This window comes from Schistocerca serialis, chromosome 1 (genome assembly GCF_023864345.2).
Source record: "Schistocerca serialis cubense isolate TAMUIC-IGC-003099 chromosome 1, iqSchSeri2.2, whole genome shotgun sequence".
Taxonomy (NCBI): domain Eukaryota; kingdom Metazoa; phylum Arthropoda; class Insecta; order Orthoptera; family Acrididae; genus Schistocerca; species Schistocerca serialis.
In genome coordinates this window covers 1,234,518,505-1,234,546,358 of record NC_064638.1, presented here as the reverse complement: position 1 = coordinate 1,234,546,358, position 27,854 = coordinate 1,234,518,505, and the positions used below count along the sequence as shown (strand labels likewise).

Below are 27,854 nucleotides of genomic sequence, written 5' to 3'. Positions count from 1 at the left end.
TGGCACACTGGGTGAGGAGGACCAGGGGAAGCAAATGAGAGAGGAGCTGTTGAGGTTGTGAAGCAATAAGAATAGAGTGTATTAGTCCTGAGTCCAGATCATGGAGATATCATCGGTGAACCTACATCAGGTAAGGGGTTTGGGAGGCAAGTTAGGCCTCCAGTAGTTAGACAATAAACAAGTAGGCATAGGAGGGTGCCTTGTGGCTGTGCCTCGGATTAGTTTGTATTCCTTCATTTCAAAGGAAAAGTACTTGTGAGTTAGGAGAAGTTACTAAGATGTATAAGGAATGAAGTAGTGGATTTGAAGACTAAAGCACTGTGAGAAAGTTAGTGTTCAATAGTGGCAGGACCATGGGCATGAGGGATGTTGATGTATAGGAAATTGGAGTCAAGAGTGATGGGTAGGGATCCAGAAGGTAAAGGGCTGAGGATGGTGGAGAGTCGATGAAGGAAGTGATCGGTATTGTTGATGTGGAGGCTAGGTTAAGAGCGAATTGTTGGAGGTGTTGGGTCAATGAGGTCCAAAATTCTTGCAGTGGAGGGACAATAAACAGCTGAAAAGGGGGTCCCAGAACTATTGGGTTTGTGGATTTTGGGGAGCATGTAGAATGTGGGTGCGCAGGAAGTCATAGGGGTGAGGAGGGAAATGGATTGAGGGAAAGTTTCTGGAAAGGCCCTAAGGCTTTAAGCAGGGATTGGAGGTTACGTAGTACTTCTGGGATGGGATCACTCTGGTAGAATTTATAGGTGTAGTAGTCAGATAATATACAGAGGCCATCCACCACGTAGTCAACTGCAGTTCATAATGACAGTGGTGAAACCTTTGTCTGAAGAAAGGATGAATAGATCAGGATTTGTTATGAGGTTGTGTATGGCTGTCACTTCTTCTGCTGAAGCAGAAGCTGCTTCTGCTGAAGCTTAGGAAGCAACCTGAGGTAGGGTGGTGAGACCAAGTTGAAGTTCAGAAATTCTTGGAAAGCGACCAGGGGTTGGTTAGGTAAAGGGTGAGGGGGGGGTGGAGGCTCACGGTTGGTTGGTGGAATGAACTGAGAGAGGCTGGGTTCAGTGTTGGGGTTTGGTTGGCTTTGGTTGCACGGATTGGTGGCAAAGAATTGTTTTCACTGCAGGAGTCAGAAGAAGGAGAGGTGGTCTTTGACAAGTCAACATGATTAAATTTGGGTGTTGGTCAAAAGGTGAGGTCTTTGGATAGGACTGAAACTTCTGTGGGACTGAGGGCTTTGAAGGAAAAGTTAAGAACAGTGTTTCAGGAATGCTTCAGCTTTGGATTTGGTGGTTTGTTGGTAGAGAGTTTTGAGAAAGTGGCAAGTTGAAAAAAATCATCTAGGCAGGGACTTGGTGCTATGAGGGGTTGTCAACGAGTAACACTGTGGGTAGGAGTTGGATAATGATGCCCCATGGTGGCAGTTGGATGTCAGCAGGTTTGATAACTTACATATGTAGGTGGTGCCTGGAATGCTTCTCCAGGTGTTGGAGGCCAAGAATTCAATTTCACAGATGTGACACATGTATGTCTGATACGTGTATGTGTCAGAGGAAGGCAATGGCAAGCCACCTCCACTAGGACCTTGCCTAGTACGGCTGTGCGGGTCTCCCGCATCGTCCTCTACACCCTGTTATGGAGTATGGGACTTCATCATCATCGATACATGTATGTAGCAGTATCTTGCATAAGGAGTGAAGGTTCTTGGATGCCTGTGCCATGGACATGTGTTTTTGTGGTACCAGTACCAGGTTTGTGAGAACCGGGGACTGGCACAATCTGAAAGGTAAAGCTCATTCTGAAAGGAGGAGTGGGATCCAGAGAAAGGAGTTTTTATGGTTAGGCCTTGGAGGGGGAGGGGGGGGGGGGGGGAGATTGCATGGTCCAGGCAGCATTTAAGAAGTAGAATTGGTGGAGCAGTGATCCTTTGTGGCAGGGATGGCATTGTGGATATGGGGATGGCATGGAAATGTGCAAATGAAGGTGTTGGATAGTTGTGAGGGGAGCTTGATAACAGAAAAGATGCAAAACACTCTGTCCACATTAAACCCTCCAACCTACAACAGTACCTCCATATTGACAACTGTCACCCCTGTCACATCAAAAAATCCCTCCTATACAGCCTTGCCACCCAGGGACAGCATATCTGCAGTGACAAGAACTTCCAGCCTTCACACGCAGACACTGTCAGCAAACAGATCTCCAGTGCCATTTCCCCACCCACAACCCCAAATCCTCCCCCCTCCCTCCCTCCCACACCAAGAATGTTTTTCAAAGAAGTGCATCCTTCATCACATAGTTCTATTCTGGACTGGAAGAAATGAACCACGTCCTTCGTCAGGGCTTCGATTACCTATCAATTATACAATGAAATGAGAGACGTCCTACCTATGATCCATCCCACCCCTTCCAAAGTAGTTTTCTGTTGCCTATCCAACATCTGCAACAGCTTAGTCCATGCATATGCCACTCCCAGTCCCAACCTCTTTGCCACAGGGATCATATCCCTGTGGAAGACCCAGGTGCAAGACCTGATGAATCCACTCATCCAGCACTTCCTGTTTCAGTCCTGTCACAGGGCTATCCCACCCCATCAAAGGCTGGACCACCTGTACAAGCGGCCATGTCATATATCAGCTGTACTGCAATTGTTGCACAGCTTTTTGTATTGGTGTGATTACTAACCAGCTATCCACCAGAATGAACAGCTATCACCAAACTGTGGCCGAGAGCAAAGTAGAGCGCTCTGTGGCAAAACATGCAGCTGAGCATATCATGCCTAATTTCAGTGGCTTCTTCATGACCCAGGCCATCTGGATCCTCCCCTCCACCACCAGCTTTTCTGAACTGCGCAGATGCAAGTTATCCTGGAAAGACATTCTCTGCTCCTGAAATTATCCATCCAACATTCTCCACCTACTCTGACCTATCACCTTCTTCCTATTCACCTCCCCTCACCCTCTTTGTATGCTGCCCTCTGCCAAGGCACCCGCCCATCTTTCCCCTCCTGTAGTAGCCACCAGAAAGATCGCGGGAGGCGCACATTGGCACGGCGTGTCACGGACGGTAGTTGCCGCAAGTAGAGTCCCGTCCACCAGAGGGCACGCGAGAATTCGGACGCGACCTCTGCCGGCATGACAACAACAACAACAACAACAACAACAACTCCGGCAGCACGGGCTGTGCCCAGTCAGTCAAGATCGGGCATGCCTAGGACACAGTCCCGGGCTACGCTAAGTGCAGTGCGACGTAAACGTGAACAGTGTTACTACACAATTGGCGACGAGTAGGGTCGTTCTTTCGCGTGTTGCGTCGTTGTTCCGGTTTTGCAGCTTCTCCACGGCATGGAGGATTTGGTGTGAGTTAAGGTTGCGCAGCAGACGGAACTCATGGCCACCATGAAACAAGTGCTTCCGGCGTTGCTCTCCACACCGTCTGCTCCGGCGCCATTCCCTCCTCCCTTTCCCCCGTATGACGAGACGGCGGAGGATTGGGACGCATATGAACATCGCCTTCGGCAGAATTTCCAGGCGTTTCATGTTTCCGATGCGGAGGTATATCGTGCTCTCTTCTTGTTTTGGATGTCTGCCTCGCTGTATCAAGTTTTGCGGCAGCTAGCGCTGTTGCAGGAACCCTCGTCCTTGTCTTTTGACGCATTGTGTTCATTGCTGTCTTCATATTATTGCCGCCGCACGCATGTTGTGGCGGCTAGGGTCGAGTTCTATCAATGCAAGAAACAGCCCCATCAGTCTTACCGGGCGTGGGCCGCTACTCTGCACGGTCTTAGTCGCAAGTGTCATTTTGTCACGGAGCAGTCGCGAGAGTCGTATGCCCACGTTATGGTACGCGACGTCATTGTTCGTTCGGCCCCTGATAGGGAGGTCCGGCAACGGACCCTGCAGTTAGAAAACCCTTCCCTCGAGGAAGTCCTGTCCATTGCTCAATCGTATGAAGTCTCCCACGCAGCAGGTCAACAGCTGGAAGCGTGGTGCGACGTCGCGGAGGTTCAGGGCGGCGCGGCCGCGTTCAGTGTGTCGGGGGTGGACAACGTGCGAGCGGTTCAATCCGGCCGTTACGGCCGCTCCCGCACGGCGCGTAAACAGAATTCCGGCCGCCGTCCCCTGTTGCCGTCCTGTGCGTCGTGCTATATCCATCATGATCGGTCAGAGTGCCCCCCAGCGTTGGGCCGTTTGTCGCAAATGTAATAGAAAAGGTCACATTGCTAAAGTTTGCCGCTCAGCCTCAAAAGAATCGAAGGAAGCAGGTACAGAGGACATAGACGTTGACATTCAGGAAGTTTCATCGGGCCAGGCTCCCGACGCATCGGCACGCAAACTCTTTATCGAGGTGTCGGTTCGGTCGCGCCGGTTACAACTGCAAGTCGATAGCCCAGTTTCGTTGTTGAATGCACAAACTTATTCCGACCTTGGATCGCCCCCGTTGGTGCCAGTGTACCGGCGTCTACGCGGTTATGGTAAACAGTTCATTCCCCTACTGGGTCAATTCACTGCCGACGTGACTTACAAATCAGTCACTCGGCCTATTACTTTTATTGTTGTCAGTGATGCGAGCTCAGCTAACCTTCTTGGCCTGGATGCCTTTCAAGCTTTCGGTTTTTCTATCACTGACACCATACAGTTGGTCTCCGAAGACGTTCCCTATCAATCATTGGAATCTTTGATCTCCAACTTTCCAGATATTTTTGAGGAGGGCCTAGGACGTGTTTCAGATTTTGAAGCTCACTTAACGTTGAAGGCGTCGGCTCGCCCGCATTTTCTACGCGCGAGGCAGGTACCCTTGGCTCTCCGCCCTCAGGTAAAGGAAGAGCTAGACCGGCTGACAGCCCTAGGGGTCGTTCTTCCCATTTCTTCCAGTGAGTGGGCTTCGCCCCTCGTTATTGTAAGGAAGCCCTCGGGAAAATTACGTCTTTGTGGCGATTTCAAGGCCACCATTAATTCCCAATTGGTGGTGGACACCTATCCTTTGCCTCGTGCTGATGAATTGTTCTCCTCCGTGGCGGGAGGCCAATATTTTTCGAAAATCGATCTGTCGGAGGCTTATCATCAGATACCACTTGATGAGGACTCCAAACGGTTGGCGGTCGTCAACACCCCGTTTGGCCTTTACCAATACCAGCAGTTGGCCTTTGGAATATCCAGTGCCCCGGCGATATTCCAGCGTTATCTTGAGCATGTCACGTCGACAATTCCTCATTGTATTAATTACCTGGATGACATAATTGTCACAGGCCGCAGCACGAAGGAACACTTGCACAACCTTCGTACCCTCTTTCTCAAATTCAGGTCTGTGGGCTTGCGTTGCAACCTGCATAAGTCAACCTTCTTTCAATCATCCATTGAGTATGTGGGCTACACCATCTCTCGGCACGGTATCCAGCCACTAGGAAGTTTGGTCCAAGGTATCGCCAACCTTCCTCGGCCCGCTTCGCTGAAAGAGTTACAAGCTTTTTTAGGCAAGATAGCCTATTACCACCGGTTCATTCCCAGGGCTTCCACTATAGCCCACCCCCTGTACTGCCTTCTGCGCAAGGGTGTTCCTTTTGATTGGTCGCCTGCATGCGAGCGAGCGTTCTTCTCGTTGAAGGGCCTCCTCACATCCGTCCCTTGTTTGGCTACTTTTGATCCCCGTAAGCCGTTGGTCCTGGCTACAGACGCTTCGCAGTATGGGGTGAGGGTGGTCCTGGCCCATCGCAACGCAGATGGTTCCGAGCAACCACTGGCGTTTGCGTCTAAAACGCTTAGTCCCGCGCAGGCCCATTACTCCCAGGTGGAAAAAGAGGCTTTGGCCATTGTCTACGCTGTTACCAAGTTTCACCCTTTCTTGTATGGCACGAAGTTTCAGTTAATCACTGACCATAAGCCGTTAATATCGTTATTTGGCCCCGCCTCTCAGATTCCGGATAGGGCGGCCCACAGACTACAGCGCTGGGCCTTGTTCCTCTCTAAGTACCATTATGACATTCATTTTCGCCCTACAGGACAGCATGCCAACGCCGACGCTCTTTCCCGTCTTCCGGTGGGCCCGGATCCTACGTTCGATCGAGAGGAGATTATGTGTTTTCATTTGGATGTGGCGTCCCGCCAAGCGGTTGATGGCTTCCCGATCACTAGTTCTCGAGTCGCCAGGGAAACGGCAGCTGACCCGGTTCTCCGGCAAGTAGTTCGCCTCATTCAGCAGGGGTGGTCATCCCGCCCTCCGGGCCGGGCCTCGGACCCTCTTTGTAGTTATTTTCTTCTACGGGACCGCCTCTCGGTCTTGGAAGGCGTTCTCCTTCTGGCTACCGATGATACAGCTCCTCGCGTGGTTGTTCCTGCAAGTTTACGATGGGAGGTCCTCACGTTATTACATGCGGGGCACTGGTGTGTTTCCCGTACTAAAACCTTGGCTCGCAGACATGTGTACTGGCCCGGTATTGACAGAGAAATTGAGCACTTGGTGGCCGCCTGTTCACAGAGTGCGAGCCAACAAGCATCTCCCAGGGCGGCATTCTCTTCATGGCCACCGGCAACCCAAGCATGGGAACGTGTTCACATCGATTTTGCGGGCCCGTTTCTCAACGGTTTTTGGCTCATTGTCATTTATGCTTATTCCCGATTCCCATATGTGGTTCGCTGCTCCTCAACCACTTCCGAAGTTGCAATCCAGGCACTAGCAAAAATCTTTTCTGTGGAAGGTCTGCCAATCACCCTGGTCTCGGACAATGGACCGCAGTTTATTTCACAGACCTTCCAGGATTTTTGTAGGCGCTTTGGTATTCGGCACGTTTGCTCTCCCCCCTTCCATCCACAATCGAATGGGGAAGCCGAGCGCATGGTGCGCACATTTAAGACGCAGATGAAAAAGTATGTGCACGAATTTCCTGCGGAGGAAGCATTGACGTTTTTCTTGACGGCATACCGGACCACACCAATGGGAGACCGCAGCCCCGCAGAGCTCCTCCATGGGCGTCAACCTAGGACTCTGCTGCACCTCCTCCGGCCTGGTCCTTGCCAGTCTTCACAAAACGGAGTACCTGGTTTTCCACTGGGTATGTCGGCCTGGGCCCGTGGGTTTGGTCGCAATCCACGTTGGCTACCAGCGGTGGTCCTGTGCCGAAATGGCCGCCGGCTCTATACCTTGCAGGCGGGGGACCGGGTGGTACGTCGTCACCAAAATCAGCTACGTCCACGTTCGGGCACCCACCCTCCGCCCTCTTGGACACCGGCTTCCCCATTGCCGGGGTGTCTTCCCCATTGCCGGCACCTGTGTTGGTTTCGCAGGGGACGTTGCCTCCTCTCCCCGCTGTGCCTCTGCCGCACAGCGATGGTTCTCAGCCTTGGCAGCCTCCAGTAGCTCCAGCACCGGCATCGCCATCGTTTGAGATGCCCCAGCGAGAGCCGGCCCCCCTAGCAGGCCCGGTTTCTCAGGAGGTTGGTTCACCTGTGGTCGTCCCTTCCCCTTCGTCCCCGCCACTGGGTCTTGCCCCTCCCGGGGTGGAACAGGAACCGGAGTTCAACAGCTTGTTGCCCGTTCTGTCCCGGGCTCCGGTTGTGGGACGACGGGGGCCTCTTCGTGTGGGTCACTTCCAGCCATATTCGAAGGTTCCAGCTCGAGGGTTGGCAGATCCCCTCGACTCTGGCCATCCAATGGATTTGGAGGTCATCGCTCCTGCCTGTCGCTCCACCTTCCGATGCAGTGGATCACAGTGGCTTCACCCCCTGAAGGAGGGGGAGTGTAGTAGCCACCAGAAAGATCGCGGGAGGCGCACATTGGCACGGCGCGTCACGGACGGTAGTTGCCGCAAGTAGAGTCCCGTCCACCAGAGGGCACGCGAGAATTCGGACGCGACCTCTGCCGGCATGACAACAACAACAACAACAACAACAACAACTCTGGCAGCACGGGCTGTGCCCAGTCAGTCAAGATCGGGCATGCCTAGGACACAGTCCCGGTCTACGCTAAGTGCGGCGCGATGTAAACGTGAACAGTGTTACTACACCTCCCCTGCTCCTCTCCTTTTCTGCTCCCCTCCCCTCCCCACCTCCCTGCCCCACAGCCTCCCAATGCTGCAACTACTAGTGGCAGTCTTATCATGCCTCCTTCTGGTCCTTGCAGGTTCTGCTAGACACCTTTCTTCTCTTTCCCCACCCATGCCCTACCATCCCTTTTCCCACTCCCTCAGTTTGCTGCCTCAGTTTAATGTGACAGTTGCATTTTGGTCCGAGCTGCTGGAACTGACAGTCATGTGTGCATGAGATGTGCTTGCTTGCGTTAATGAATGTGTGTGCGTTTCCTTTCATGAAGAAGACTTTGACCAAAAACTAATTGTGTAACAGTCATTTCATTGTGCCTGTGCTACTCAATGTGTCATCTTTATAGAGTGTAGGGACCTAAAGGAGACTGCATATAGGACCTGTTCAAGTACTTTGTTAACGTGTCAGGATTGGCCAGCAGGGGAAACCAGTAGGCACCTGTTGAGGTGAAAAATCAAATATATTTTAACTGCATGAATGTTTAATGCCGTAAAAAGGAAAGGCAGGCCTAGAGAAGCCGTCAAAACTGAATGGGCTGCTGCCCAAGAGAGCAGGAGAGGAAAGTGTCTGGTCAGGTTGGAAGCTGCCAGCAGAAGAGACCAGACGGCGTGTCAGTTCCCAGTGGCTGGCAGTGGTTCCACCCCCACTTGAATGCCTCCAAGCCTTCCTATTGGTCGGCCAAATCATAGACGCACAGTTCAATAGCGTTACCTCATCAGCAACATGTGAGTGTAACTGCTGATGGCTCAACACACGAGTTTAAAAGTGGTTCTGTCCAGTTTCTTGCAACGTGACTGACCTACTACAACTAGCTGCCAGGCAGAAGGCACTGACAAACATCAAGTGAAAAATAAAAATCAAATTTTTATAATAATAAATCCATTCATTTACGGCCCCCACTGTACACGCTTCTCCCCGTTGCAGGAGTGAAGCGCCGGGGGGGGGGGGGGGGGGGGGGCAGGAAATACAGTTACTATGGGGCTCCTGCTAAGGATAGCCTTACATAATTTTGACAATACACCTTTTTTTTTAATGCATTGGTTTAAGAAAGTGTGACAATGTTTGCATTGGGTGATGAAGACTTGCGTGACAGAATTTGATCGACGGCAGATGGTGTGGCGGTGGTGTGAGATGCGACGAGTGGCGGTGCAAGGAGCAACGATCAGCTGTTGGTGCTGGCAGCAGTGGAGGTCGCTGGCTGTGGCAGGCAGTGGCGCATTGTCACACACTGCAACTTCCACTGGAGCATATAAGCGGGAAGTTCCGGAACACCTGATGCACAGATCACAAGGGGGGGCAGAGGGCTGACAGTTGTGAATCACTTCACACGCATCATTTGTTGCTTACACCTAAAGGAGGGCCATGCCTTTTCTTTTGGGTGTATTTTACTTATTTGCTATTCCTTTCTACTCACTACAATGTCCTACCGGACTACTAGAATATGGGGGCAGCAAGGAACACACTTGCTGCCATTTCACAACTTAAGCATGGTATTCCCCAGGAGGTTGCTGTTCAGGGATAGCAGGAGGGGATGACCGAAGTCATGCAAGAAGTCCTTTTCTAAATGCTACCCATAGCAATAAACCAATAAAGATAATTAGTAAAGGGGTACACACAGAACTAGAAATAACTATACGACTGAGATACCGGTGGTGGTGCCAATCTGTGACACGCGCTGTGGCACGATCTAGCATAATCTGCCCTAACTCTTTGTTTCCCAGGTCAGTTAAAAACTGGACCAGCTGGGAATGTGAGTGATTGGAGAGAGATGACCAATTGTCAGGTGACGGTAGTACCATCTGTTGCTCTGGAAAATATGACAGGAGAGGTGGAAGTCACACATTATGAGCTTAAGATAAATGTGCAAACACTTCCTCGGTGGGGTAATGATGTTGCAGTGAGAGGTGTTAAATAGTAAACCGCTACAATTGAGTAGCACATGGTAGGGCTAGGTCGCTCGAAAGTGTACGACAGTGGCTGTTACTGGGTGGGGTACGGTGTATAAAATACTGTTGCCTATAGCAACAGACTAATATTGTTAGCTCCAGCTGGGAGTTATGTTACGAAAGGGAAGTATTGCAGTGGATGAAAAAGTAGTAAGTAATTACCTGAGGTTGTAGTGGCAGGTGAAAAGTCAGTGGTTAACAGACTCGTGTGCACTATGTCACTCAAACCTTATACAATAAATGATTTATAAATCTTATGAAAATTAGAATTAATTACGGCAGACAAGACGTAGAATAGGGAGAGAAGTGATAGCATTCGGGGACGTGACTGGCTTATCACAAGGCGACAGCTGTGCCAGTCCACGTGTTTGCAACATGCTCTGCTTATAGTAAGTGTTCACTGGTAACATAACATGCAATTTAAACGACTCCAAAACTTTGTATCAACTGGAAACTCGCTGCATGGTAAAATGAATCATGGCTAACGGTTCTGCTCTGACCTCTGGGGTGGTAGCATAAAACAGGCTGTTTATCATCACTTAGCACAACACACACAGAAACTCTTGCCTGTTCAGAAATAACCTCAATAAAACTATGTATTACATATCCTGATATCAACAAAATTTCGCTCCCCTCTGGGGGATAACTGCCGGAAGTCACCTATCCTCTCTTATCAACTTACAGGGGTAGAACAGATCAATTCTCTTTCATAGCTTCGTGCATTGAGTTAACCAATCAAGGAACTACCACTTATGAAAAACAGAAGGCATGGACAGGAAAAGAATAAATTGTCGGGAAAGATTCCAGAGAACTGCAGGGGTATCAGTTAGTAGCAACAGGGCAGTGAGGGAATGAGGCAGCTATGGTCGTGCTGAAAAGAGGCTTACTCGTCATCCTGATCAGCATGAGTGCAAAAATGAGGGGTTGCATTAATCAATGCCTGCAGTCGATACATAGGTGGAATTCGGGTATGTAGTGGTTTCATAAGTGATTTGCTGAATCGGAAGCTTTAGTAATGGATGTTGGAGCTTAGGAAGAAAAGGAATTTGACTAATGGGAAAAATCATGTTGCGCTTAATGCAGGGTTTTTCCCGAGTATATTCATGGACAGCCATCCGTGATGCACAATGCCGGGCTAGCCAGACATATTGGCCAATCATGCCGAGCGACCCATCTGCTGCGAATCGGAAGGGTGTTCGCATTGAAGAATAAAGAATTGGGTATAATCAGGAACAAGTTCAGGTAACGGGTTTCAGAATAAGAATGATTCAGCGGTGATAAATCCACTAGCCACAGGGTACAGAGATGTGAGGGTAGACACACATGTCTACTGGGTGATAGGACACTTGCTCGAGTGACTAGCCAAGACACAGGTTTTCCCCAGTGGTAATGCCTCAGAAAGTAGCTAATGGGCCACTGAAATCAAGGGAGGAGTGATACCTGTATAAAATGGCTGGAAAAGCATGTCTAATATACAGTGTTAGATTAGCTCTTGTGGTCCTGCCGGAAGGCATAGCTAAGCTACCCTTCCCTGACAGAAGAAAGAAGAAAAACAGAATAGAGACTCAGACCCGGCAGGAGGGTAAGAGAAAAAGGGGAGGGCAAAAAAAAAAAAAAAAAAAAAAAAATAACTGCAGCAACTGATATGGCAGTAGGGCGTACTGTCCACAGGGACTTCCACAGCAGAATCGGTCACCTACTGCTAGCCTAACAGGAGAGTAAGGAACCGAGTCAATGAAATTTGGCCGCTACTAAACTGAGTTTACCGTGGGTCAAAACAGCTCTGGTCTTAGTTAACCGGCAGTGAATTGACTACGTAGCGCCTTGGGGGGGGGGGGTGGGGGGGGGGGGGGGGGGGGGGAGATCTTAATACCAGGGTAGATGGGGCACAGGTGTGAGTCAGTTGTGACGTAACCATCGTGTAGCATATTTGCTCATGGGTGCAGGTAATTACTCATATTATACAAAGATGAGTGGTGGACTTCTTGGGCGGCTTGTGAGCCATACAGTAAAATCAGTCACAAACCATGTGCTAGGTGGTTTGGAGGTGGGGCATCTTGTTGCCGCGACAGTAGGAAGTGTCAGTGTGGGAGGACCATGTCAAATATCCTGGGTTACTAGCGTTGTTGGTTTAGAAACAGCTCTGCTTAACTCCTATGCCAGGGAAAAGTAGAGGGAAGCAGTTCTGCTTAACCCTCATACAAGGGAAAAGTAGGAGGGGAGCCATGTTGCTACAGTTGTATAATCACTGAGCAAGTCGGTAACTAGATGGTACTGCCAGGTTTCCATACAAGGGATTGGAAAGGGTGGATAGCCTTAGGGCAGGCAGGGTGCAGTACGAATGCTGCTGGAGGAGCCCAGCCACAGGCTGAATGTGACAACAACAGAGAATTTCTGACTGTAGTAGCCATACTGGAATATAAAAGGTATCCTTCCTCCTCCCTGTGGGGGGAGGCAATGACGCATAGGTGAAAGAGATAGGTAGGCGATCGGTTTACGAAAGCAAAAACTTAAAGAATAAACCGATCAGTTGGGCACTCTGCAGGTGCTAACCACAAAGTGTAATACACACGGCCCTGGTGGAGGAAGGGACAAAGTAATGGTCGAGGTTTGAATGAATGGACAAGCGACTGAGAGCAATGGTAGTAACGCAGTGCAATGCGTGGGTGAGGAAGACATAGGGCAATTATGTCTCGTGGGGGTTCACTACTACAAATTTCCCAAAATCCCTGAAGTTAACAGGGTGAGGGGGGGTACGAACTACTGCAACATTGTACCATAAAACTTCTTTTCATTAGGGTGGAAATCTCTTGGTAACTATATTTCTAACAAGATAAAGCATTACTGCGCTTGGGAGATGACGTCACGTCATGGGTGCTAATCATCAACAATCTAGTGCTGATTTCAGCGGGTGCTTCAATCATGTTATATCATGGGTGCATTTGTTTGAATAAACAAACGGGTGTCTCTCACTCCCTAAACACATGGCGGGGCACTGTACCCAAATGGTAGCAATGTCGATTTTCATGCTCGCTTGTAACATCTTCAGATTTCAATACACCCTACTTCGTGAGAAGTAGGGTGAACAACAGCAAAACCAGTTTTCATCTGGGTGAACTCTTAAATGTGCACCACGCACATGGGGTGCTAACTACCTATACTTGGGTAAAACTTAATTACTTCTATCCTACCACAAAATCTATCTCGTTTCCGCTCTACAGCGAGAGGGTAGCACACTTCTTCTCAACTTCAGGGGTGCATTCAACTCTTCTCTGTTGGGTATTTTAAATAACTCGGGTGCTTCACTCTCTTCTAAACATACCAGTTCTGAGCACGAACATGGCGCATAATAGGATTCCAGAATCGCTAACTCATAAAGTCGTGTATCATGACTGAAGGGGAAGTGAAAAATAAAAATCAAATTTTCAAACTAATAAATCCATTCAGTAACGGCCCCCACTGTACAACTGGTAGAGTGTTAGAGATTTGTACCAGGTCGCAAGTGTTACGGGGATGCTTCAGGGACTCAAATGGGAAACCCTTTAGGAAAGGCAATGTTTGAGAAACACTATTGATAAAATTTAGAGAACCATCATTTGAAGCTGATTGAATAATGGTTCTGTTGCCTCCAACATACATTGCATGTAAGGATCACGAAGATAAGATATGAGAAATTAGGGCTCATATGGAGGTACCAAGACAGTTGTCTTTCCCTTGTTCTATTTGCGAGTGGAACTGGAAAGGAAATGACTAGTAGTGCGGGGTACCTTCCACCATGCACTGTAGAATAGATTGCAGAGTGTGAATGTAAATGTAGATGTAGCATCTATCTTTTTCCGTATGTTGTTGATATTCCTATCTGGAGTTTCCATTGTGTGATTTTGCCTAGTGGCTTTTCTTGCAATCTATCACCCTGTGATTTTTTATTTCGTCACTATTTTCTAAAACATTACTCTTCTAAGTGTCTCTTCTTTCTCTTCTCTCCTATGTTTATTCATTGCCTTCCAAACCACACAAGCTGTGACTTCCGAGCACTTCTCATCCATGCACAACTCTCAGCTACATGACTATGCAGACTAAATGATGACCAACTGAAAACCTCAGCTGCCGACAGGTGGTGTTGATATATCTCGATGTGGACAGCTGAAAATGTGTGCTCCGACCGAGACTCGAACCCAGGATCTCCTGTGTACACGGCAGACGCTCTATCCATCTGAGCCACAGTTGGGAATGTGAGTCTCACGGGAAGCGTGCAAGGGATAAGTCCCTGCAGTCGCGCTATTCAACTGTGTCCTCGGTGGCTCAGATGGATAGAGCGTCTGCCATGTAAGCAGGAGATCCCGGGTTCGAGTCCCGGACAGGGCACACATTTTCAGCTGTCCACATCGAGGTATATCAACAACACCTGTTGGCAGCTGGGGTTTTCAGTTAGTCATCATTTATTCCAGGGAAAAGCTGCACGGTCATCAACAGTAACTGTTCTTTCAAGAACGAGTTACTGTCTTCGTGTATATAGTTAAAGGCTACCCAGCCATTGACCTTCGTCTGTGCGAATGCACACAGGTTGCCCAAACTCTTACGGGAATCGCCAAAACGTGCGCGAGTAATGAGTAGGTGGGCAAATGTCTGTAAGGTACAATACATTTGTAGAATTGTGGACAGTTGGGAATGTGAGTCTCACGGGAAGCGTGCAAGGGATAAGTCCCTGCAGTCACGCTATTCATCTGTGTCCTCGGTGGCTCAGACGGATAGAGCGTCTGCCATGTAAGCAGGAGATCCCGGGTTCGAGTCCCGGTCGGGGCACACATTTTCAGCTGTCCACATCGAGGTATATCAACAACACCTGTCAGCAGCTGAGGTTTTCAGTTAGTCATCATTTATTCCAGGGAAATGCTGCACGGTCATCAACAGTAACTGTTCTTTCGAGAACAAGTTACTGTCTTTGTATATACTATGCAGACTGTTGATGCAGCATCTGATGCTGCCCCAAATTCTTCCCACCTCTTGATCCCATTTCTGCCCTCATCCTTGTATATTTTCCTGTTTTATTTTCCACGTCTACCTGTGCCACACAATCTTGTGTTCCTGACCTAACCAATCCCCTTCCACCTCTCTTTACTCATCGCAGTGCAACTATGTTTTTAATATATTTGTGTATACTCTTATGCAGTTTCAGGCATTTTTGCATAGTTTGCATATTTTTGTGTATTTGTGCTTTTATGTATGTGTGAATGTTTTTGTGTATGTTTTTACATATTTTTATTCATCTTTACTGTTACCTAGCTGTTCTCACATTCATCCGACTCATTCATTTGCCCATTTCCATGTCATTCCCATTTCCCGAACGCCATCCCTGCCACAGTGGATCCCTGCTCCATCTTTCTGCAACAGTTCAGGAAAGTATCCCTTTCCCTGGCTAAAACACAGTCCCACATCCTGTTTCTTAAATGCTGCCTTAAACCATGGACTCTTCCCCCCCCCCCCCCCCCCAATGGCATGGCCTAACCATAAAAAATCTTTTCTCTGGATCAAAATCTCCTTTCACATGATCTTTACCACTTAAGATTCTGCCATTCAGTGGCACTCACAAACTTGGTACTGCAGAGACACATCTCCATGGCACAGGCATCCCAGAATCACCACTGCTACCTCTGCAACAAATTGCTAATGTGTAATCCCTGCTACATACATCAAACCTTTGAAATTGAATCCCTTATCTCCAACACCTGGAGGACCATTCTAGACACCACCTCCATAAGCTATCAAACCTGCTGACATCCTACTGCTGCCTTGGGACAACCCTATCCTACCCACAGTTTTTCTCCCCATCAGCACCTCATAGTACCCAGTCCCTGCATAGCTGACCTTCTGAACTTGCCACATCCCCCCCAAACTGTGTACCACCACTCCATCAAATCAAGAGCTGAAGCATTCCCAGAACTCTGTTGTTAACGTTTCCACCAAAACTCTCAGCCTCTTAGAAGTTTTAGTTCTACCCAAAGATCCCACCGTTAGCCCTACACCTGAATTTAACCATATTGGACTTGTCAGAGACCTTCTCTCCTCCTCCTGATCCCTGCAGTGGAAGCAGTTCTTTGTCAGCAACCCCTGCAACCAGAGCCAACAAATTCCAACATTGAACCCCTGCCTCTACCAGTTCACACCACCATCCAACTGTGAACCTGTCTCCTCCCCCATCCTTTCCCACTTAACCACTCCTTGATTACCTGCAACTTGGCCTCACCATTCTTCCCCAGGCTGCTTCCTAAGAACACAAACCTTTCAGCAGAGGACATGACAGCCAAACACAATCTCAAAACAAATCCTAACATAATAATCCTACCCACAGAAAAGGTTCCACCACTGTTGTTATGAATTACAATGACTACTTGGTGGAAAGTCCCCGCATATTATCTAACCACTCCACCTATAAACTTGGCCAGAGTGATCCCATCACATAAGTGCAATATAACCTCCAATCCCTGCTTAAAGCCTTAGGCCCTTCCCAGAACCTCTCCCCTGAATTAATTTCCCTCCTCAGCCCAATGACACCCCGCACACCAACTGTCTACATGCTCCTCAAAATCCATAAAACCCAACAGTCCTGGGCTCATCCATTGTAGCTGGTTATTGTGCCCCCACTTAAAGAATTTAGGCCCTTATTGACCAACTATCCGACTTATTGCCCATAATCTAGATACCAACCACTCCTACCCATCATTGTTAACACCATTTTCCTATACATCATTATCCCTCATGTCCATAATCTTGTTCCTATTGAACACTTCCTTTCCCACAGCCCTCAGACTTCAAACCAACTACCTCACTCCTCATACAACTTACAAACTTTATCCTAACTCACAACTACTTTTTCTTGCAAGTGAAGATATACAAAGCAATTTGTGGCACAGCCATGGGCACCTGTATGACATCCTCCAATACCAAACTGTTTATGGGCCTACTACATGAGTGCTTTGTAGCCTCCAAAAACACCAAACCCCCTACTCTGGCTCAGGAAACCCATGATCTGTACTCAGGGCCCAGACACTCTATCCTCATTCCTTTACAACCTCAGCACCTTCTTCCCCATCCGCATCACCTGGTCCTCCTTGATCCAGCATGCCACCTTCCTGGATGTTGACCTCATCCTCTGATGGCTTCATCCACACCTCCGTCCACATTAAAGCTGCCAACCACCAACATTACATGCATTTCGACGGCTGTCATCCCTTCCACAGCATAACGTCCCTCCCATACAGCCTGGCCACCAGGGGACAGTGCTTTTGCAGTGACAAGAACAGTCTTATCCATTGTGCAGAGAGTCTCACCTTGGCCTTCACAGACAGGCAGTATCCCCCAGGCCTAGTCCACAAACAGATCTCCTATGCCGTTTCTCCACACAACCCCAAATATTCCCACCGCCCCCAAGAACCATCTACAAAGGAGTACCCTCTTTGTCACGCAGTATCATCTCAGACCAGGACAACTGAACCACATTGTTTGTCTGGGCTTTGATTACCTATCATCATGCCCTAAAATGAGGGACATCCTACCAAAGATCCTTGCTACCCCTCCTAAAGTGATCTTCCATCACCCACCCAATATTCACATCATCCTAGTCCATTCCTATGCCACTTCCAATCCCAACCTCTTGCCACAGGGATCGTATCCCTGTGGAAGACCCCGGTACAAGACCTGCTCAGTCCACCCTCCCAACACTTTCTATTCCAGCCTTGTCATAGGCTTATCCTACCCCATCAGAGGCTGAACCACTGTTGAGTGCAACCATGTCATATACCAGGTGTGCTGCAATCATTGCATAGCTTTTTATACCGGTATGACTGCTAACTAGCTATCCACCAGGGTGAGCAGCTACCACCAAACTGTGCCAAAGAATGAAGTGTGGCCCTGTGGCACAACATGCAGCTGAATATAACGTACTTGAATTCAGTAGCCACTTCACAACCCCGGGCCATCTGAATCCCCCCTCCACCATCAGCTTTTCTGAACTGCAAAGATGGGAGTTACACTTGCAACATATTCTCCACTCTCAAAAGGCCTCAAAGTAAGGTAATCTACCATCCACACACCCTCCACCCAACAGTTTCTGTCCTCTGTGTCCTGTCACCTCTCCCTACACCCATCCTCTCACCCTCTTTGTGTGCTTTTCTTTGCCAACACACCCACCCATCTTTCCCCTTCCCTGCTCCTCTCCTTTCCCACTCCCTGTTTCACCCCACCCTATTCCCATCACCCTTCCCCACAGCCTCCTGACACTGCACCAGGTGACAGTCTTGTCATGGCTGCTTCTAGTCCCTGCACACTCCACCAGACAGCATTTTTCTCTTCCTCCCGCCTGTACCCTGCTATCTCTTACCCTTCTCCATCCACTCCAGTTTGCTGCTTCTGTTCAGTGTGACAGTTACATTCCAGTCTGATCTGACGTAGATGGCAGATGTGTGTATGAGGTGTGCGTTCTTCTATGACTGAAAGTATGTTTGCGTTTCCGTTTCTGAAGAAGGCTTTGACTGAAAGGTAAATGTGTAACAGTCTTTTCGTTGTGCCTAGCGGTAGCTCAGTTTGTCATCTTTACAGTGAATAGCAATGTGTTTACAAATTAGATACTGAAAAGAAACTATACTTTGCTGTTCATATTGATAAAGGGCTTCTGTTTGGAGAAAAAACCAGTGAAATGGAAAACTCCTGCAACAACTGAACAAAAATTTTGACATTACGATTGATGAAGAACCACCAGTGTATCTTTGACTTCAAATCAAAAGAACAAAAGAAGGCGTCTATATTTATCAAGAAATTTTGATGCTGCATTGAAACCTGCAACCTCTTTAAGGTACTGGTGTATCTCAAAGACAACCTGCTGCTGCAAAAATCCTGTGCACTAGGTCCTCTGGTGATGTGACAGGTGTTTCATTCACAAGGCCCTTCAGATACCCTCGCAGAAAAAAAATTGATTGGGGACAAATTGGGTGATTATGGCAGCATGTGACAGCCCACTGTGGCCATTGCAGCAACCAGGAAAGGTTGCCTGCAAATGTGCCCTCACTTGTCTGCTGAAATGCGCAGAGGCTCCACCGTGCTGAAATCAATTGTTGCGACTAATAGGCATGGGATCATCAATCAACATATCTGGCAGAACGAGATACATGTGGCCGTCAAGTCAGTCTGGGAGAATGTGCAGCCCAAAAAAGTCTCCAACGATGCCAGCCCCTACGTTAAGTGTAAATTTGCATTGTGAGACATGTGTATGTGTAGCATGGGGATTCACATCTGCCCTTGTACGCAGGTTTTGATGGTTCATCATACTCTCAAATGAGAATGCAGCCTCATTGGTGAAGAGGACACTCACTGTGAAGTTTTGATCTGCAGTGGATTCCTGCAGAAAACACCATGCAGATCACATGCACCTGTTGTAGTTCCCTGGTTGCAATGCCTGGACTTGGTGGAAATGAAACAGATGCAGTCCTTCATTCTGGTAGAGTACATCAGATGGAGGATTGGGGGGACATCAGTAGCATGGGATGCACCTTGTACTTGCTGATGGCGTATGCTGCACCTTTTGAGAACATTTTCTTCTGCTGGAACTGTCTGTGGTTGTTTATTGGTGACCAGCTTGTGCACGTGGATCAGACCAGTTTTGCAGTCAGCAATGGAGGGTGGTGAATAATGTGTGACACGGCACCTTTCTATCGGGATAGTTCACACAATACAGTTGCAAGATTTCTTGTCCATTGCAGCTGGCTGTGGCATAAATCAAATGCATCTCACCCTTTTCGTGGTGCATGTAGCTAGCCATGTTATTTCCAACACTTCCACGACGTGAATGGTGACAGTCTCCTTGCGCTCTGCCTGTGTTTGTATAGCAAAGGCCTCTCATGACCGTAGTGCCCTCTTGTGGTATTTGTGACCCCTTGTTCCTATGTGATTACTTATCTTGTTGTATACCGATGTCCCATGTTAGTTTGCAAACGTTTTTTTGTGTCACCTGGTATATATGTCTCGAAATTTTCGTGACTGATTTACTTCAGTTTTTACGTGATACTCTAAAAAATGTTTGGACGGGTGTAAGGTACATATCTTTCAATATACATGGTGCATAAATCTATTTATAAGATCTGTACTAATATATAGAGTATTCACAATTCATGTTACACATTTCTAGAGGTTGTAGGTAGGACTTACTAGATCAAGTTTTACATAGGAACCCATGTCCAGAAATGTCATCTGACAATGCTACAGAGTGCCAAAATTATAGGTGCTGCACCTATAAATGAATGTATATACAGTGTGATTTCTTGAAGATGCTTTCTAGGATGATGGAAAAGGATAAATGTATCTATTTGAGATAAGGGCCCCTGTAACGGAAGCGACTGAGTCAAAAGTTCTAAGCGAAAACCATTTTGATACATCTGACAGTTGAATACAAGTACTGGTACTGTTGTTGCTAAAATTGTAGGGTAGGCAACTTTGAGAGTTAGTGGTATGGACCAAAACAAGAATAAAAGTCCAGTTAACATGAGCTCTAAAATGCATACTTCAACAGCTATGAGCATTTGTTCATTAGAGGAGATGTGTCTCACAGTAGCGAAGATGAATATGTGGTCATAGCTTCTCAGGTATGCATTTTAGAGCCCATGTTTACTGTAATTTTTTTCATTGTCCCCCCCTGTAGTACCACCTTTGAAAGCTGCCTACTCCATAATCTTAGCAACAACAGCACCGGTACATATTTTACACTGTTAGAGGTATCAAAACAGTCTTCACTTCAAACTTTTGACTTGTTCGTTTCTGGTATAAGGTTCTTTACCTCAAATTCATACGTTTATCCTTTTCCATCACCATAGAAAGTTTGTAACATCATCACTAATTCACCCTGTATATACCCTTGCCTCAAACTGATACATTTATCCTTCTCCATCATCCTAGAAAGTTTGTAACATCATCATGGAATCATCCTGTGTATATGTACATGTACAGGCACTGTCACCTATAATTTTGACACACTCTAGCATTGTTGGATGACATCTCCAGACGTGGGCTCTATGTAAAACTTAATTTACTAAGTCCAAGGCTAAAAATGCACAACATGAATTGTGAAACACCATGTATAACTTCCATAAATTATTTACTTAATTTCTTCATATTTTTACATTATACTCAAAGTTTCAGATGGACATTGGCTACATATTTTTTAGGTATATACGAGGGCTATGCCGAAAGTTTTTAGCAGCCCGTAAACTGTAAGGCGGAGGACAATGGGGTTGTTTTCATTCGAAAGAGCAATATTTTTTGACCTTGGGACGTGCATGCGCAGCCCCTGGCTAGTGATGATCCCCCACAGCGTGGTAAGAAAGCACAGGCAGTGCTGAGTCAGAGACAGCGCAGGGTGGAGCTGTCGCGCCGCGACTTTCACGCCATGATTTTTTACGGTTATAAAAAGGGTTTAAGTGCCGAAGAATACCATTCTTCTTTGCTGCATGTTTTTGGTGAAGCTTCCCCTTCTAGGGCCTCAGTTGGAAATTGGTTTCACGAGTTTTCGAGGGGTCGGCAGTTAATTGCAGATGAACCTCGTCCCGGTCAGCCAGCAACAGTTGTGACTCCTGAAAACATTGATGCTGTGAGGAAAATGATCAAAGAAGATCCACATCTTACATTTTGCAACATTGAAGGGACCCTAAATATTGGATCAACAGCAGCACAGACCATCGTTCATAGTCACTTAGGCCTTACTAAGAGATGTGCCCATTGGGTGCCACATTCCCTGACAGAAAGCCAAAATGAGGCGAGAGTGGACTGGTGTCGTTTCATGCTCGAAAAATTCAATGGAGGGAAGTCCCAAGACACTACAGTTTCGCCACAGGTAATGAAAAGTGGGTCTGCCATTACGACCTTGAAACGAAGAGACAGTCTTCTCTGCGGTGCTTTCCAGGGGAGGAACCACCCACAAAAGTTCGAAGTCGGAGCTCTGGAAAAAAGATGGTGACAACTTTTTTCACAAACATCGGGCATATCACCTCTGTGACCTTGGACACACGTCGTACAGTCAATGCTGAATGGTACGTGAACGATTATCTTCCAAAAGTCATCGCCACATGGAAGTCACAGCATCCAAAGTCCAATCATGGGCACATTCTGCTGCATCACGACAATGCAACTGCGCACAGGGCTGCCAGAACGATGGACTTTCTGGAGAAGGAAAAAGTGCGAGTGTTACCCCATTCCACCTTCACCTGACCTGGCCTCCTGTGACTTTGTTCTGTTCCCTAAGACTAAGGAAAAAAATCGAGGGCAGCGGTTTTCATCAGATGAAGAGGCCATTGCAGCGTACGAGAGTGCGCTAAGTGACATTCCAAAAGAAGCTTGGACTGACACATTTTCTAAGTGGTTTCAGAGAATGGAAAATGTATACATGTTAATGGAGAGTATTTCAAAAAGTTGTAAACTTTTTTTTGCAAATAATTTTTTTTTTTCACACATTCTGCTAAAAACTTTCGGCATAGCTCTTGTATCATATATAATCAGACATGTAATATATAAAGGGTAAATGTTGTAGGCAAAAATCTTGAAAATTTCTTCAGCAAGTTACTTCAAATTTTCACGTGATACAGTAATAAAATTTGGATAATCAGAGACTATGTATTTTAAATATATGTAATGTATGAGTATATATAACAAATAATAGCAAATAATGTTAGCAAAATCTCAAGAAGTTGTTGATATATTTACTTCAGATTTTTGCATGTTACTCTTTTACACATTCAGATGGACATAGGCTGTATACTTTTTTAAACAACAATATACAGGTTTTCTGTTAAGATTGACTGTGAAAATGCAAATTCTGTGCCTTGCTGTGAAGATACGCAGTTTAGATTTCTTTCTCACAGTCAGTTTATTTATAATATCAAGGCATTTAAACAATTTGACAAATTGTTTGTCCTGTGTGTATTCTTTACCATTATAATTTTAAACAACATGACACAATGTGCTGGGATGAGGAGATAGACAGAGAGAAGGAGAAAATGAACATAGAGATGGGGGAGGAAGAGATGGACAGAGAGAGGGGAAAGATGGAGATTAAGACATACGTTCAATTCCCACACAAATTTAACAATTGCAAAACATTGCCGGGTTCACTAGTCCTACATAAAATACACTTCAAATGCACTCGAGAATTAACTTAGACCACCAGATGATAGGAGGTTGATCCCGCAATGTTTTGGTGTTGTTTGTGTTCCTAATATAAGAGGTTGTTTGCCAACATGTTTATAATGATTACTTTAACAACAGCTACCCCCAGTCCTTAAGATGGACAATATTAGAGATCAGTCAGTGATACAAATCACTTTGACACCCTAAATCTGAAGATAACTTTAAGACATCTAATTCAGTGACAAGAAGTGGAACATTCTACTTATCAGAAAAACAAGAAGTGTGGCTTACCGCGACACAGATTTCACTGGCGATAAGGAAGATAGAAGAAGTACTACAGGATGCATATTTCTGTACAGTATCTTTCCAAACATTTGGCGTTGCAAGAGGCAGTGTGTGGTTGTTCTGTCGACTACTGAAGCAGAACGCATTTATGCAGCTCAATATATGAAGTTTGGGGAGACTTTCACAAAAGAATTGCTGAATACAAACATGAGAATGACACATTCTGCGAGTAACCTCAGTGAAATAGCAATGATAAAATCAGGTCAGTGTCAGGAAGAAGTAACCACATTGATGTGAAGTAGCTTATATAATCAGTGATGAATTGAATCCTTGCTGATTCAGTATAGAATACTGTCGAATTCAAGAACAGTTAACCTCTCCAAAGTATTGCTTTTGAAAGATTGAAAGAAAAGTTCATGTTTAAATTGAAATTAAAATCTGTTGTATGTTTAATAGACATATTTTCAGTAACTGTAGTTACAAATGCTTTGTAAGATAATAACATATTTTTAATGGAGTGTGTTGATATTTAAAAAGACTGTAGTAAACAAAACAACATTCAGCTGTTAAATGTAAAACCATGGTTGATATCTGTGCTTTGTTACACTAATAAGTTGGCAACATGAGTTGCTTGTACTTCGACTGAAAAATGAAGGTAGTTACTCTTTGTAGCTATGTGCTTCAATGTATTCTTTAAAAAAGAAATCCTGTGTAGTGTCTCAACAATAAAAGACAATCCCCAGCTGTGCAATGAGATATATTAACAAATTCGTAAAGGCCAGAACTTTCAGTAAGACTGAATGGATAGGCTGCCAGAAGTGTAAATGCCAGAGGTACCACGTAATTAGTTCGGGATACCATCACATCTTGATGTACAATTGTGAATCTTGATGTACTTGAGGACAATATTATGGAAATGGAAGAGGATGTAGATGAAGATGAAATGGGAGATACGATACTGTGTGAAGAGTTTGACAGAGCACTGAAAGACCTGAGTCGAAACAAGGCCCCAGGAGTAGACAACATTCCATTAGAACTACTGACGGCCTTGGGAGAGCCAGTCCTGACAAAACTCCACCATCTGGTGATCAAGATGTATGAGACAGGCGAAATACGCTCATACTTCAAGAAGAATATAATAATTCCAATCCCAAAGAAAGCAAGTGTTGACAGATGTGAAAATTACCGGACTATCAGTTTGATAAGTCACAGCTGCAAAATACTAACGCGAATTCTTTACAGGCGAATCGAAAAACTGGTAGAAGCCAACCTCGGGGAGGATCAGTTTGGATTCCATAGAAATATTGGAACACGTGAGGCAACACTGACCTTACGACTTATCTTAGAAGAAAGATTAAGGAAAGGCAAACCTACATTTCTAGCATTTGTAGACTTAGAGAAAGCTTTTGACAATGTTGACTGGAATACTCTCTTTCAAATTCTAAAGATAGCAGGGGTAAAATACAGGGAGCGAAAGGCTATTTACAATTTGTACAGAAACCAGATGGCAGTTATAAGAGTCGAGGGGCATGCAAGGGAAGCAGTGGTTGGGAAGGGAGTGAGACAGGGTTGTAGCCTCCCCCTGATGTTATTCAATCTGTATATTGAGCAAGTAGCAAAGGAAACAAAAGAAAAAAATGGAGTACGTATTAAAATCCATGGAGAAGAAATAAGAACTTTGAGGTTCGCTGATAACATTGTAATTCTGTCTGAGACAGCAAAGGACTTGAAGAGCAGGTAAACAGAATGGACAGTGTCTTGAAAGGAGGGTACAAGATGAACATCAACAAAAGCAAAACGAGGATAATGGAATGTAGTCGAATTAAGTCAGGTGATGCTGAGGGAATTAGATTAGGAAATGAGACACTTAAAGTAGTAAAGGAGTTTTGCTATTTGGGGAGCAAAATAACTGATGATGGTCGAAGTAGAGAGGATATAAAATGTAGACTGGCAATGGCAAGGAAAGCGTTTCTGAAGAAGAGAAATTTGTTAACATCGAGTATAGATTTAAGTGTGAGGAAGTCGTTTCTGAAAGTATTTGTATGGAGTGTAGCCATGTATGGAAGTGAAACATGGACGATAAATAGTTTGGACAAGAAGAGAATAGAATCTTTCGAAATGTGGTGCTACAGAAGAATGCTGAAGATTAGATGGGTATATCACATAACTAATGATGAATTGAGTAGAATTGGGGAGAAGAGGTGTTTGTGACACAACTTGACAAAAAGAAGGGACCGGTTTGTAGGACATGTTCGGAGGCATCAAGGGATCACAAATTTAGAATTGGAGGGCAGCGTGGAGGGTAAAAATCGTAGAGGGAGACCAAGAGATGAATACACTAAGCAGATTCAGAAGGATGTAGTTTGCAGTAAGTACTGGGAGATGAAGAAGCTTGCACAGGATAGGGTAGCATGGAGAGCTGCATCATACCAGTCTCAGGACTGAAGACCACAACAACAACAACAACAACAACAACAACAACAACAACCACCACCATCACATCCACTTCCCAGTTCTTGTACATATAGTGGGCAGGAAGAATGAGTACCCATATACTTCTGTATAGGCACAAATCTCTAGATTTGTCACTATGGTCAGTAGAATACATGCCTATGATTGAATTTTGTCTTTTGTTAATCTTCCATGAAGCCAGGATTTTGAAGATGTTAAAAGCAGCCCATCATGCGATGCATAGCAGTTTGTTGGAGAAGAGTATCACATTGAACATACAAACAAATTTCAGGCCTGCAGCCATTCATTATTCAGTACATCCCACAATATTTCAATTGTGAATCTGCCATTTATCCTCAAGTTGGCCATTGAAAACTGATGGAAGACGTCCTCCATTCCATAATATGTAGCTTGCTATATGTATTCTGCACATGCTGGGATCAGTGAGGGCCAATTAGTTGTTGTTGGAGGCCAGAATTTACAAAATACCCTGCTTACAAAGGTCAGATCACACACACCATGATAGAACAGTGTACTGAAAATCCGTACTTCACTTGCCTTTTGCAACCAAGAACATCCACTGTTGCTGAACATTGTACGAAATTCAGTGGAATATAATAAAACAATTTTCTGACCACAGCAACATCTTTTTGGGCTTCCATTATTAAAGACTCTGTAAAAATACTCCTGGTGGAAAATCTGATGAACTATGATAGTGGCTACCAGTTGGACAGTGCGCGGAGTCATCTCCATGATTTGCTGTAATCAAAAACTACACTGATGGCAATGGCAAGTGGTAATACAGAAGACAGTTTGAGTTCTGCAGTTCCACCAGTGAGGACACTGCCACTGGGTAATATAGTCCAAGGGTCATCTTGATTTTGATGGATGGGCAGATACTTATAGCACGCTTTACATTGCTCAATGGAGGACATCTTCATCAGTCTTTGATGGCTTACATGAGAATGACTGAAAGGTACCCAGTTGAAATATTGTTGGATCGAATGCCGACCAGCTGCAAGCCCGAAATTTGTTTGAACATTCAATTTGCTGGTAAATCTTGATTCCATCACGCAATGCCACTACCAAATATACAGCCATCCTTGAATTTTCTTCATTCAAATGTCTGTATTTTTTACCTACAGCTTGGCTATTTTACATCCATTGAAAGTACTGCATTCATTTGGCTTTGACAGTTCTGTAACTCATATGACAAGTTTTTACCATAGATTAGCAGGCATAATTATGATTGGTAAATAAATGGAGAGTACTAAGTGGGGTACAAACTGCAGTACATCCATTTTATAACATTATTAACATGGGGGTGAAACATCACTGTTAAATGCCCTTTGCTTGTATGTCACTAGCAGCAGTGTATTACTTACGAGTAATCCTTCTAACTGAATAGTCTTAAGTTCTGCAATGAAAAGTGCAATAATTCTGTGGTATACATAAATCATGGTGTGCGGTACTGATCCTTGCAGTATGTACAGACAGCACCTACCACACTCAGCATCTCACTAAACCCCTCTCCTGTCCCTTGCAGCTCACACGATTAGTTTCTATAGAGGTACCAGTATTCTGTAGAGAATCCAGTGAACACAAAAGACATTGCAAGAAAGTGAAATGACTTACATAATTTGGTATCTTTATTATTGTTATTGTTATTATTATATTAAACAGTGCGTGTGAAGAGAGTTTTCAGTACAGTTATCCTGTGCAGAGTTCTTTATCAGCTTGGCATTCTACCCAGCCATTCAGATTTAGTTCTTCAGTGTGTTTTTTTCTCAGTGAAGATGAATGTTAGGATTTTCCCATCAAAAAAGACATGGCAATTTCCTTCCCCAGCTTGTCCATTCCGCGTTTGTCTTCCATGTCTAATGGCTTCATTGTCAACAGAAAATTGAGCTTTTGAACTTACTTCTTTTGCTAGTTAGTATTCGTGTATTGAAATATACTACTTGTTATTCAA

At 45.7% G+C, this 27,854-nt stretch overlaps 1 protein-coding gene and 1 non-coding gene across 3 annotated transcripts in view; both read left to right on the top strand.

Moving 5' to 3' along the window:
* The window catches only part of LOC126419177 (uncharacterized), a 291,871-nt gene that overhangs the window by 30,292 nt on the left and 233,725 nt on the right, over positions 1-27,854 (top strand). The window lies entirely within an intron of this gene.
* On the top strand, positions 14,712-14,785 carry Trnat-ugu (transfer RNA threonine (anticodon UGU)). Its single transcript has one exon. It is a non-coding gene; the product is annotated as a tRNA-Thr (tRNA).